Raw genomic sequence first — 12719 nt, 5'->3', positions numbered from 1 at the left:
CTTGTTTCTGAATGTCTCCCAGGAAAAAAGTGACAACTAGTCTACTTGCTGAAAGAAACATCAGCAGGATTTGACTTGGACTGGGACCAGTTTAATATTCTTTTTATATTGGATTTGTCCACCATGCAAATAAAACCGAAATAAGGTCACAGACAAGACTAGGCACTGCACCCTTGCTGTGACAGGAAGAAAACTGATAGAGTAATTCCATTGGAGAAATAGCAGGAGGGAGGCTGCATGTTTTCATGTAACTCTTTAAATCGGTGTGCAGTTGCTTTGTAACTTTCTAAGGCTTTAAACTTTCCCTAGGTCACGTGCATGCTTTTAATCAAGTGGCACTGAGTAAGCTGCCTGTTTGTCAGATAGTCAATTTGGCAAGGGTTAAACAGTATAATGAAGTTGCATTGTATAGCCTTGAAACGTTACCTACTAAATACTCAAAATACCTTACTTTCCAGAACCTTGTCCCTAATGAAATGCTTTTTACCTCCCTGCCCCTCACTGGTGTTCATGCCTTAGCTGTTAAAGGGTAGTGTATTTGTAGCAGAAAAAGAGCTGCTTTACTGAAATTTCTTTGCCAGAACTGGGAATGCTCTGAACTAGGAGTGGAGGAGAAACCCCTTTAAATTATGGAAGGGCTTGCTTTGAAGAGGTCGTTTGCATTTATGTGCCTTAAACTGCTGTGACTGGAGGGGAGGGGGGAAGACTGCGTTTAGTCTCTTCCCCTGGTAATTTACTGTGAAAGGAGGCTTCCTAACCTGCAGTTAGAAGTTTAGAGAGGACTCTCTACTTCTAAGGTGAACTTGCTTCAGTGAGTCTCTTCTGATCTGTCAGTAGTTGGCTGAGAATAAGGTATTGGATGTTCTGCATGTGAATAGTGTGCAGCCCAGCAACTGGAGGTACTGTGCTGCTGTAAACCAAGTAACTCCTACAAAAGATGTCCACTTCCTGAATTGCTAAGTGGTTTTCGAGGCCTTACTCCTTGCACAGGAGAAACTGCATTAAGCTATTATGCATCACTGTTAGTTATGTGGCATATCTGGCAGAACACAGGACAGCAAAAGGATTTTCTTTTGATTCCAACTTCCCTAGGAGGGAAAGGAAATGAAAGGACTAAGCTCAGTAAAGCAGTGGAGGGTAGGGATGTGGATGCCAGGATGTAATGCTGTTGATGTGCTAGTGATTACTGCCTAATAGTGAAGCTTGGACTGATACTAGGAGGCCTCCGAAAGAGTTTTTAAGTGGACCATCTTTGAGGTTTCATGAACTGAGGTTTACTGTGCACTTCCTTTCCTAGCTGTTGAGGGATACGTTCAATACATGTATATCCTAGATCAGTAGAGGCTATGGTAGTTAAGCCTTGCTTTAATCTTCTTTTGCAAATTAGGATGCTCATCAAGTAGATAACTATACTTGCTAAGGTTCAGCGGACAAATACCACGTGCTGTGACAAAGGAAAAAAGCATAGCTTCTGAGGGTTCTTTCCACCACCCCCAATTACTTAAAAATTCTGCTGCTCTTGATTACGTGTGGAGAGAGCAGTAAGATTTAGTGTTGCAAGACTTAACCCTGTTACAGGAACATTAATGCTGCATTTGACTAAAGGAGTGAGATGTTACTTTAGATCTGTTCAGTGGTGCGTGCCATTAAAATGCTACGTTACACCTACTTAAGGTGCAGGTTGCTGGATGCACAATGCCCCTCGTTCACAAGTGCTGCAAAGCTAATCACAGGGAGGAACCTCAGTTTGTGAAAGTACAGTACTAACTAGTCCAACTAAGTGTATGGTAAAGGTGAAAGGAAAAGAGAATAGTAGAGTAAGAGATGCGAGTGGGATGGTATTGTAGCCAAAACTACGGGAGAATAGAACCAGAACCTGCCACTAACTGTTGCCTGGGTTTTGGAGAAGGCTAAGCTGGAACTAGATTTTTGTATGTTTTAGCTGTTGTTCGTAGAGGGTCTGAATAGCATGCTAAAGCTTGTATTCTTGCCCAGTCTTAACTAATTACCAAAAGCTTATATAACTGAGTGTGCATGAAGGCTTTGCTTCTTGGCTTGTTTGTAACTCTGTCACTGAGTTTAGAGCAGATAAAATACACTCCTCTTGGGAAGAGTGAAATCCTTTAAACAAGGAACCATGCATGCTAAAATACTTGAGCGTATTTGAAAAGGCGGAATAGGGAATATACAGTAGAAAAGGTCATTAAGTCACGAAGCTGTTCTCCAGCATGAGAGATTACTTGTGAAGTTTATATACGGTTAACATGAACAGATTTGGTCTCTTGAAACTAGTATAACGGCTCTTTTAAAACAATAAAACTTGAGGTGTGTACTTTGAAATCATACTGCCACGGATAAGGAAAAAACTCCTTAATTTGTTCTTTTGTTACTTGATAAATTTTAGTCCTTTCCTTTGCTAGGTCAGTGCAATCAATCGGGAAAAGAGGATAAGGGTGGTTTGCTCTCACTTCTGTGTGGCCTTTAACTACAAGTTGCATTGTCTTTTAACTGTAAATAGAACCGTTTTAAGCAGAGCAAAATTGTTGTCCCAATCCAAGCAATGTAACTGACGAATGATAATGGTTTTTTAATACTAAAAGCTTTGTTAAATAACAGATATATTACAATTAAATGAAGACTGGAGAAAAAAATTAAATAGTGTTTCAAACCTGTTACAGTCATGAAGTTTACCTTCTGTAATGTTGAACTGTGTTGCTATCATTCAGTGGAGCTCCGTTTCAGCATGTCAGAGTTGCATACTGCAGTTTTTAGCAAAGTGGTGAAAAGTCCATTTAAACTAGTCAATCCCTATCATACTTAAAGATTCCTGAAAGGAAAGTTACTTGTTAGGCAGTGAAGGTGCACAGTCCCTATGTGCAACCTCTACCTTTCCAAGAGGCATTAAGAGCGTTGTAGCTAGACTGCTGTTTATATGAGCATTTAAAAAAAAAAAAAAAAAAGCCTTCGTGTTTATTTTACTGGCTGCTGTCTGCTTCAAGTTGCAATCAGTCCCTGGCGCGCACTTAAGTTAAACTTGGATATTTGAAGAAAGTGTTCTGATCCAAGTTTCCATGAGTCAAAACACTTGTATCTACTTTATAACTTTGTATAGGTATTTTTCCTGAAGATTGCAGGAAAAGAGCCCTTGTGGGGGTGGAGGGGTGTTTGGATTTGTAGGAACAAAATTCCCAAGGGAGAGAATGACTAGCTGACTTGCTTTTGGCAAGTGGAAGCCTCCACCTGAAAACTATTCAGATCTAGAAGTTTTTCCACAGAGCACTGGATAAATCAGAATGGCTAGGTAGGCTCTGTATATTCTTAGGCCTCATCTGAAATATGAGTCAGTCATCATACCTGCAAAAACTGATTAAACAGCTGAATTTATTGCCAGTTTAACTAGAGCGTGTTTATAATGTTGAAGTCTTGTTACGAGAGTAGTGCAGCAAGTTAGAGGGGGAGGCTTACTCTTAACAGGTACCTGTTAAAAGACAAAACTGTTGCTCGCTATATGCATCTAGCTAAGATCTTAAGCGTAGCCAACGTCAGTATGTTGGCATACCCTTATCCTTCAGAGGGGCTCTGGAGTATGGGGAACCACTGATGCCAAAAGGATTCCCTAATTCAATAAGATGACTGATTGGGGGGGGGCTGGTATCTTGAAAGTAGATAAAGAGCAATAGTGTAGTGCTTAGAATTTCCCTATATTCTTCTGTCTTCCTACCCCACCACTGTTAAGGTAGAGAACCGACCTCATTGCTGTTGCAGGAGTTGCCTGTAACTGATCTGTGCCTTGCCCAGGTTAACAAATAAGTAGGTGACAAAGGTTGGGTTTGGGAAAGAATGAAGCAGAATAAACGTTCTGCGCCCTCCTGGTTGGGAGGAGGGGCTGGAGGAATAGAAGCATGATGTATGCCAGCTTACATTGAGACACTAAAAGGTGCCATGGCATAAGTGCATATCATGGTTAATATAGCGTCTAGGGCTTAGGTATTTTTGGAACATTCTCCCCCACAACTTAAATAGGCATACAAATGATGACTCAGGATGTCCACATTAATTTTGAAGAGTTGCTTAAGACTACATTGAATAGAAACAAACTTAGAAGCCAGTAACTTTATACAACTCTAACTTCAACTAACATGGAAGAAGGAAATTAGAATCTGAGATGGTGGTGGTAAATTATGTCAAAATATCAAGTACTTCATGCATTAAGTGCACATACGTAAAGCTGCTCCCCCCCCCCCCACACACACACACATACTTAGGTAAACTGCCGTATCTTGTGCTATTATCATTGCTCCTTTTTATCTTGAACAGGATTAGCCAGAAGCTAGAAGTGTTAGGCAGGCTCCTGTGCTTACTGACAGATAGTCTCCTGCAGTTCAGTGGGCAAAGTCTGCTTCTAGGCACTTAACCAGAATTTGAACTTGTTACTCTCTCCTATATCCTGAAAAACTTTTAGAAGAGAGACATCCCTGTGTAGCTGATATTTAAACTGTTAAAAGAGGAAGGAAAGAAGAAATGTATAGCAAATCCATAGTTGCAGATGTTAGGTTTTAATAGAACTAACACTAATAATTGAAAGGAGAACATATCAGTATGGCTTTGAGATGTCTGCATCTGTTTCTAGAACAATGAAAACACATCAAAAGAAAACTTGCAGTTGCTTCAAAGAGCTGTATGGAAAACCTTTGTCTAGCAAGATCAAAAGCTGTAGTCTCCCCTAGATTGCCATTCACTATATCTTATTGTATTATCTTGATATTACAAAACAAACTTTACTTTTAAAGGACTAAACGTATAATGAAATCAGGCCTTTAGATTTGAGGTTCAGAGACTGAGTGAGTGCTATTAGGTAGAAGGAGTTCCTTATGAATGGGAAGGTCTGTCCTGAACAGCTTTGAAGGATTGATTTTAAGAGAGGGATGGTGGTTGGAGCTGTTGGAGTGATACAGGCTCATCTGAATTATTTTTATAGAGAAGTGCACATCAATTTCCTTTAACAGATCCCAGAAACAAGTGACATCCTATTTTTAATCAGTTGACTGAGCAGTTGTGACAACGACATTACACTGCATTAATACATGGTTGGAGTGAGGAAAGCAACTATTTGACAGTGGTTTTATCTCAAAATATTTTGAAGTTTATAAACAAGGTAAGTAAGATTTATCTTGTTATGTTGTCAGTGAAAGTGCTAAAGTATTTGATGGGTGAAGTATCCTCACAATATTATTATCGAGGAAGCTATCCAAAGCACTAAATTTGGAAGGGAAAAGGGATCTTTAACTGTTTAAACTAAGTACATGGAAGATGAAGTTTACAGAACTTGTTCCAATTTAAAGTAGGTATTTATTGCTTTTTGGTAGGTCAAAGTGAAACTCAAGAAATGAAGGGAAGATTGTCAAGACCCTTCTAGAGTTAATCAGAAATACAGGTGAACATTTGATTTGCACGTCCATGGTGATTTTCCTTACCCTTTTAAGGAATAGTCCCATATTCTTTTGCGTTAATAGAAATATTTCAGAATTTATCGTTTTAGCTGGTAATGTTGCAGATTTTAACTACAAATTTAAACTGATATTAAATTTCACTAGAAGTTGAGTTCACTGCCATAGAGGCTGGTGCCTACTGTTAGCCAGGGCTAATTTTATTTACTAGATAAAATATGCTCACAAGTGGGGATACTAGGTTTTTTCTCTTACCAGAATTAAATGGAACACAACTTTTCAAGACTTTGACAGATTTTTAACAAAGTACAGGCACTATATTACATATTTTTGACAGGCAATTCTGGTGTAGAGGAATTCCACTGAAAGGGTAATGAGCAGATTAATTGTTGCACAGTTCCCCTCTTTGTTTCTTTACTAAGATCTCTGAAACTATTGATTTTCTTGTTTTTTTTTTTTTTTTTTAAATCTCAATCACTTCTTACCTTGCCAGATAATACAGTGCAAAGTCAATTTGACTGGCTACTAAATGATCTTCCTACTCAGTCACTTGACTGATTCTGTGGCCGCTTATGTTCTTGCTGACTAGCTTAGAGACCTACCTGGCCAGGAAGAGTGCTAGCTTGCGGCACCATTTCCCTAACCACAGTTATTCTCGCGCGTAATACTAGTGGTCAACGCACTTTCTCAATGATTCATCTGAGGATTAGGTTACGAAGGCAGCGTTTTTGTGAACTTGAGCCTTTCCTGCTATGGCTGAGCTGAGTACTGAAGAACAGTGAGAAGCTAGCTTTTAATTCCTTCAGCTCGCTCCTACTTGATGTCCCTTGGGCTCCAAGAAGCTGAAACTCTAGGTCAAAAGACTCCATGCACTTAGAGCTTTGGAACTGGCAGTGAGGCATAGCTAAAACTCTTGCAACATTATACGGGTTGCCTTATATTCAGTAAGAGAACAGCAACAGAATCAAGACAGCTACATCCTACAATCACTATCTTTGAGGGTTTTAATCTATAAACAGTACACTTTCCATTTGCAGCTTTGTACGCTAACCTGTTGGGACTCCATCTTTGCTACTTTCTGCTGCAGAAAAATGAAGAAAACAAGCCTGTTTTCCTTCCTGAAATATGTATAAAACAAAAGTCAGGTCAGCCCTCTAAAAGTGGTTGTTTCTTGGTTTGAGCTTTGGGGTTCTGGAGGGGTGTGTCGGAAAAATCTTTTCTTTACAATTGTGAGTATATATGGCAGGATTCTTTAGACTACTGTTCCTCATGCGTTGCTGATCTTTACCTGTAACATCCAGTCTCTGCACGTATCCTTGCCCTTCAGATGATGTTCTTTACCTCAGTCAAACAAACAACATTATGTATGTCATCTCCATCAGCTCAGGGACCCATAGCAGTTGTGCATGGTACGATCAGATATTTGAGAATGCATGTAATTGATCACTTACTTATAACTGGACTAATACGTGGGAGAAATGTTAACCCCAAATTCTAATACACCTTTGGCTGGGGAATTTACTTTCTGAGGAAATTATCTTTGCAGATTGCTGCGTGTGCATTGCTCTTATGACTCAGTAATAATCTGACCTCATACAAATGCAAGTCTGGAGAACTAATTTGCAGCTTCTCCTTTAGAAAAGAGTTGATCTCCACAGCAAAGACATAAATAAGGGACCAAGCATGCTCAGTTGGCCATCCTTGCATTCCTTCTAAGGCTGATGCACAAAGCAGGGAAAAGTACTTGGGGCCTGATTTGTTTATTTTATTTACTTACACACACACACACACACGCACACACACACACACACACACACACACACACACACACGCACACACGCGCACACACACACACACACACACACACACACACACACACACACACTTGCATTCCTTTTTGTTCCTTCTAGTAGACAAACACTATCCCATCACTCAATTAATTTAGGCTTACAGTGCTTGCTGAGTTAATATTTCAGGTTCCAATTACGAGTAGAAGCATTAATGTCAACCTCCCTTCCCTGTATTGATAGAACAACAGGAGCTGTGCTCAGGGTTGCGGTTGACATTTTGACCTTTTTAAAACAGGTATGCCAATGAGCCAATCTGAAAAACATAGGACTATGTCTCAAATTATTTCATACAAAAAAAAACTATTTTAGAGTAGAACACTAACTACACTTTTCTGGAGGAAGTGCCAAACATGACAGAAAGAAATAGTGCTATGGCAGATGTACTACACTTCATTTTTCACTTCCAGTTTCTTAAAAGTTAGTAAAAGCTTAATCAGAGGTACGCCTGCTTTTAAGAGGACATAGGTATATGGTGATTATTCATTAAATCAGTACACAGGAATTTCTTTCGCAGCTGCAATGAAAATTTCCAATGGCCTGCCATATTTTTCCATCTATAGAACAGATATATTGACACTACCACCTCATTTCACTTTCAAGACTATGAATTATTTAGATATGATAGAGGACCATAAAATAAAATGGGAGAAAATACTTGAATAATATGAACCCTTTTAAACTCTATTATTCTATCAGAGATCCTTACTAAGTTCTTATCAATACAAATTCCATAGGAATCATCACGAAGGGCTGAAAAATAAAAAAAACTTGAGAGTTACAGGAAATAGCTCAACACGCAAATGATTTAATATACTACATAATCTCCCAGAAGACTCTGCACGGTTAATCCTGTTTATAAGAATAAGCGTCACTGGTGAGAGCTCTACCTTTCCCTCTCGTTTTTATAAACAGACTACCTCTCAGCCAAACGGCAGTATAAATTCAGGTAAGTTATCTCTGACATCACAGAAGCTTTGGATTTGATCTTTAGGTATGGAAACATTCAAGATAATAAAACAGACGAGTAGAACCCTGGTAATGCACCTATTATCTGTGCAATAGAATACATAACAGCAGCTGAGAAGTTTGGCATTACACCTTGGAAACGAATTCATCTTTGAGCACAGACTATTTTATAACGTTATGTGTGCTTTAGAGTGGATAAGTCTTGTATATATGTCAACCTGAGACATCAGTGATGTCCATAAATATATTAATAGAGCAAGAGCCCCCTCCCTCACTGCAGCACTCTAAATTTGGGCCAATGTGTTATACTGTACTGTCAAGAACTTACCACCAAACTTCTAAGCGTTCCAGCTTGATTTCTCAGAATGCTCATTTGCTGGTCGCTTTCACAGATGCACAAGAAGTAATTCTTAAATTTAGGCTGAGGCTCTGAGAAAAGCTTATGTTTGACATTTGCTGAAATAGTGGATGTGAAAAAACAATTTGGAAAAAAAATAAATAAAACAAAGTTTCATAAAATTCAGAATACGAAAGGAAGTGGGAGATGGACACCACCTGTAGGCAAGCCTGTTCTTGGAAATCTTCCTATTCATTTTAGAGAGCGTTACCAAGGCTCACATAAACTTCTTGATCTTATCCAATTGTTCTTTGCTGACGGAGGGGAGGCAGGGAATACTGAAGTCCATAACTGAAAACTAATTCAAATTAATTACAAAGTTAATGTCTGAAATAGGTTCCTCAGGAAGTGATTCATTATTAGCATAGGATAGGACGACTCCCCTTCTGGAGATGCCTGCCCTTTTCCATGAGCTGTACAAGGCATCTGGACTACTAATTTTCGGACGTCTCAAGATAAGTGAAATAGATCTAATTCACCTGGCCACATAACACTGAAATACAATTTGCCATAACTCTACAAGTCTGTCACATCCCCTGCTGTTTGGAAGTGGGAGTTACTCAGGCCTGACTCAAACCCTTTGTATGAGTTCTCGCCGAAGTGATTCAAAGCACTACAGGTGCCACTGCTACAGGAACCGGAGCCTTACCTGTCCAAGCTACCTACTTTAAGGACCATAAAAGTATCTATCTCCTTTTTTTCCCAAGCACTAGAAAAGCTAACTACAGCCCAAAACTTCACTTGAAGTAAGTTATTGTCAATGACTTAGAAGCTGCTAATTTACACGCCTTTTAAAAAAACTGACAACAACAACAACAACAAATAATCATCCTGTGATATTTCCACGAACAAAATTAAAGCATGTGATTATTCGGCATCCCCAGTGATTGGGCAGCTATAACCACAGCCTATGCCGCAGCTTTCCAGAAGATAACTGATTAATTGCCTGCAGAAGGTATTCTGTAAGAGTAAACCAGCTTTATAGCAGTTTACTTATGAAAGGAACCAAAGTAAGTAAATCCTGGCCCAAAACCTAAGTCTTCAACCTGGAGATCAAATAACTAGATGGGATATTAGCAGTAAAGGTTTAACTCTGCAATAAACTGACAATTCTGTCTCTAATTGGTTTGCAAGTCATACTGTTTGGCCAGGATTTGAACCTTATTAATAGTAAAATTATGTGCCTATATTCTTCTATCTTTAAGTTAAAAAAATCACTTAAAGAAGAGAACTAGAGCGCTTTTGTTAGCCTATCTATCTACTTTGAAGAAGGACAAAGTGGCTAGAAAGACATATGCTGTCCCAAACACGTTATAACTGGTGTAAGCTATAATTAAGTAAGAATGCTCATCATTTTATAATCGAGTAAGATATAATCCACACTCCAAGGATCTTGTAGATCAGACAAAAAAGGTCTGACATGAATTACAGGAGACTATAGTCTCCTATAGTGAGTTAACAATGGAAGGGGTAAGGGGTCAAGAATTTGAACAAAGAACATCACTGACTCAATCTGTATTCTTCTATTGTTGTTGATCAAGTGAATTTTTTTGCCACATCAGTGACTACACAGGTTTTCCATCCAATTAAATAAAGGAGAAAATAAAATGATTACAGCCAATACAATTAAGTTTAGCAAAAGAATACCATGTTGTACTGCATTATTATTAGAAATAAGCACCATAATAATAATGACAGCAATAATAAATATTTCATTTTAAAATAACAGATTGAGTTCCAAATAATTTTGGGTTCCATTATTTTACACATACGTACAGCTTCAGTAAGAAGCTATCCTAGCCCAAAGCAGCTTCAAGTCTGTTCAGGTCACATAAAGAGCAAAAGGGGTAAAAAGATCAAATGATTGTTCTGCAGCCTACGAGTGAGCAGGAACCTGCTAGGTCTCCTGATTGATAGTCTGTAGCCCACCCACCTGCAGTCCGCTACATTTTCTCACCCAAGGGGATGGCCATGTGGTCTGGAACTCACAGACGAAGGTACTGCAGGTTTTCAGTACGCTAACCTTGAATTGCTCTCCTCTGTATTCCCATATCTGGTATTCCCTCAGATACCGCCTCCATTCCAAATCATCTTTCTTCACCACTTCCGATTTCCAAATTCATTTACTGTAAGTTAGGTATTATTATCCACAAAGTAGACATCACAGTACTAAATCATAAGGGCAGAAAAGAAAGTGCAATGAGCAATCTGCACAAAAGAAAGGGCAATTAACAATTTAAATCTGTGCTGGAGAAAGAGACCTTGATACAGCAAACATCTTAAATGCAACTCTGGGTAAGAAAATAGACAAGCCTGTAATAGACATGACCCTAACAAGGAAAACCAAACAATCTCAGTTTAGAAAAACATAAAAAACATATTGTACGTACAGTAAACTTGTATTTTCAAAACAGATTTTCCTTAAGGAGGCGCTCTACAGATTCCCCACCCCAAATAATAGCTTCTGTGGTGGGAATGACATCACAGGATGAGACCATTATGCTAAATATGTGAAAAGAAAGGGAACGTGATCCTCTTGAATCCTCTTCAACTTATTCCCAGAGACTCTACCTTAGGAAGAGCTGGTATCATTTTAGCTGTAGTGCTCCAAGCATACAAAGGTCCTTCCTTGTCCAAAGCACTCCGAGGCAGAACATTCCAATATATGCCTGCACCTTGCTTCTCTGTTGATAGACTTCTGTTTGTTTTCAGAGTTAAATATATATTTAGAAAGAGAATGAATCAGTTTACACCGCAGTGTGTAAAGAGCTTGTTATTTAGCAGCGACAGCTACTACTTCCCACCAAATACTGAGCTGGAAAACAGACCCAGAAAGAGAAAACCTTCAGAGTAAAAATGTACAACAGTTGAGCCACTTTATTTATTTTTAATTACACTTGAAGTGTTTGTTCTGTGAAGAGCCTAGTCTATTGATTCTAGCATCAAGATAGACATTCTATCAACCACTTGCTAACAGTAAAGCATACACAGATCCTCTTTCACTCATCGTACAGAAACTACACTGACCCATTTGATTAGAGCAAAATGCTACGCCACAACAGAGCTCAGAAAAAAAGCACTCTTTTCATGCAATCATGCAACTCATTGGTGGAAGTTCTACAGAATCTAGGAAGAAAACATTTGCTTTTCTCCTATAGCAAAGCAGTATTACACTTGCAATTCCAAGCATTTTATTCTGGAATAAATTATTGCTATAAACAAAGGAATGTAATAGCTACATGCCAACTGCCTACTTCAGAAGGGGAAGAACGCAGCCAAGAGAGGATGAGAGCAACATTATTCCCCACTGTACTTTCAAAAACAAGTATTAGAAAATATGAATTAAACTAAACACAGCCTTGTCTCCAATTACAGAGAGCATGTGACTTTTTATATAATCTCAGTTTTCCTATTAACCCCCCTCAGGCCAAAGGGAAGTAAAAACAAAAGTTGGCTCTCCTTTTCTTTTTGCTAAAGTAAAGAGGGGAGGCAAAAGAAAGATCCCTTCCCTCTTTTTTCCCCTGCTGTTACAGGGAGTTGTTTAGTTTTGCAGCTTACATATCACATATTTCAAGCCCTAACCTCTCCTGACTGTGGGAAAAGTGGGGGAGAAAAAAGTTCTTTCTCCTCAGATAACAGATGTATAGAAACTCCTTTTACTTCACAGTCAGTAGGCATATTTCTCTCCAGTCGGAAGTTAGCTCTGAAGACCCTCTCAGTCAAAGATACGAGTTAGGTCTCTAGAAAAAATGCTACCTACAGGAAAATATTTTGTTACATAGGGTGCCAAACCAAGACCTTCAGAATCACGCTCATGCTTTCATAAGGAAGATACAATCTGTAACATGACAGTAAAGGCTCCGGCAATGGAGATGTATTTGAGACAGAAATAAGTTGCTAAGATCCCATATAAGGGCTTGCTGGGTTCTCGAACTGTTGTACATTTTAATTTTCTTTCCTGCTGTCAAAAGCTGGTAACTTTCACATGCTTGCCAGTGTTACTAACGCTCCATTTGTTTCACCTTGCTGGTGTTAGAAAGCACAAGGAAGTGAACGCAA

The sequence above is a fragment of the Struthio camelus genome, chromosome 5 (genome assembly GCF_040807025.1).
Source record: "Struthio camelus isolate bStrCam1 chromosome 5, bStrCam1.hap1, whole genome shotgun sequence".
NCBI lineage: Eukaryota > Metazoa > Chordata > Aves > Struthioniformes > Struthionidae > Struthio > Struthio camelus.
This window is presented reverse-complemented; position numbering follows the sequence as displayed.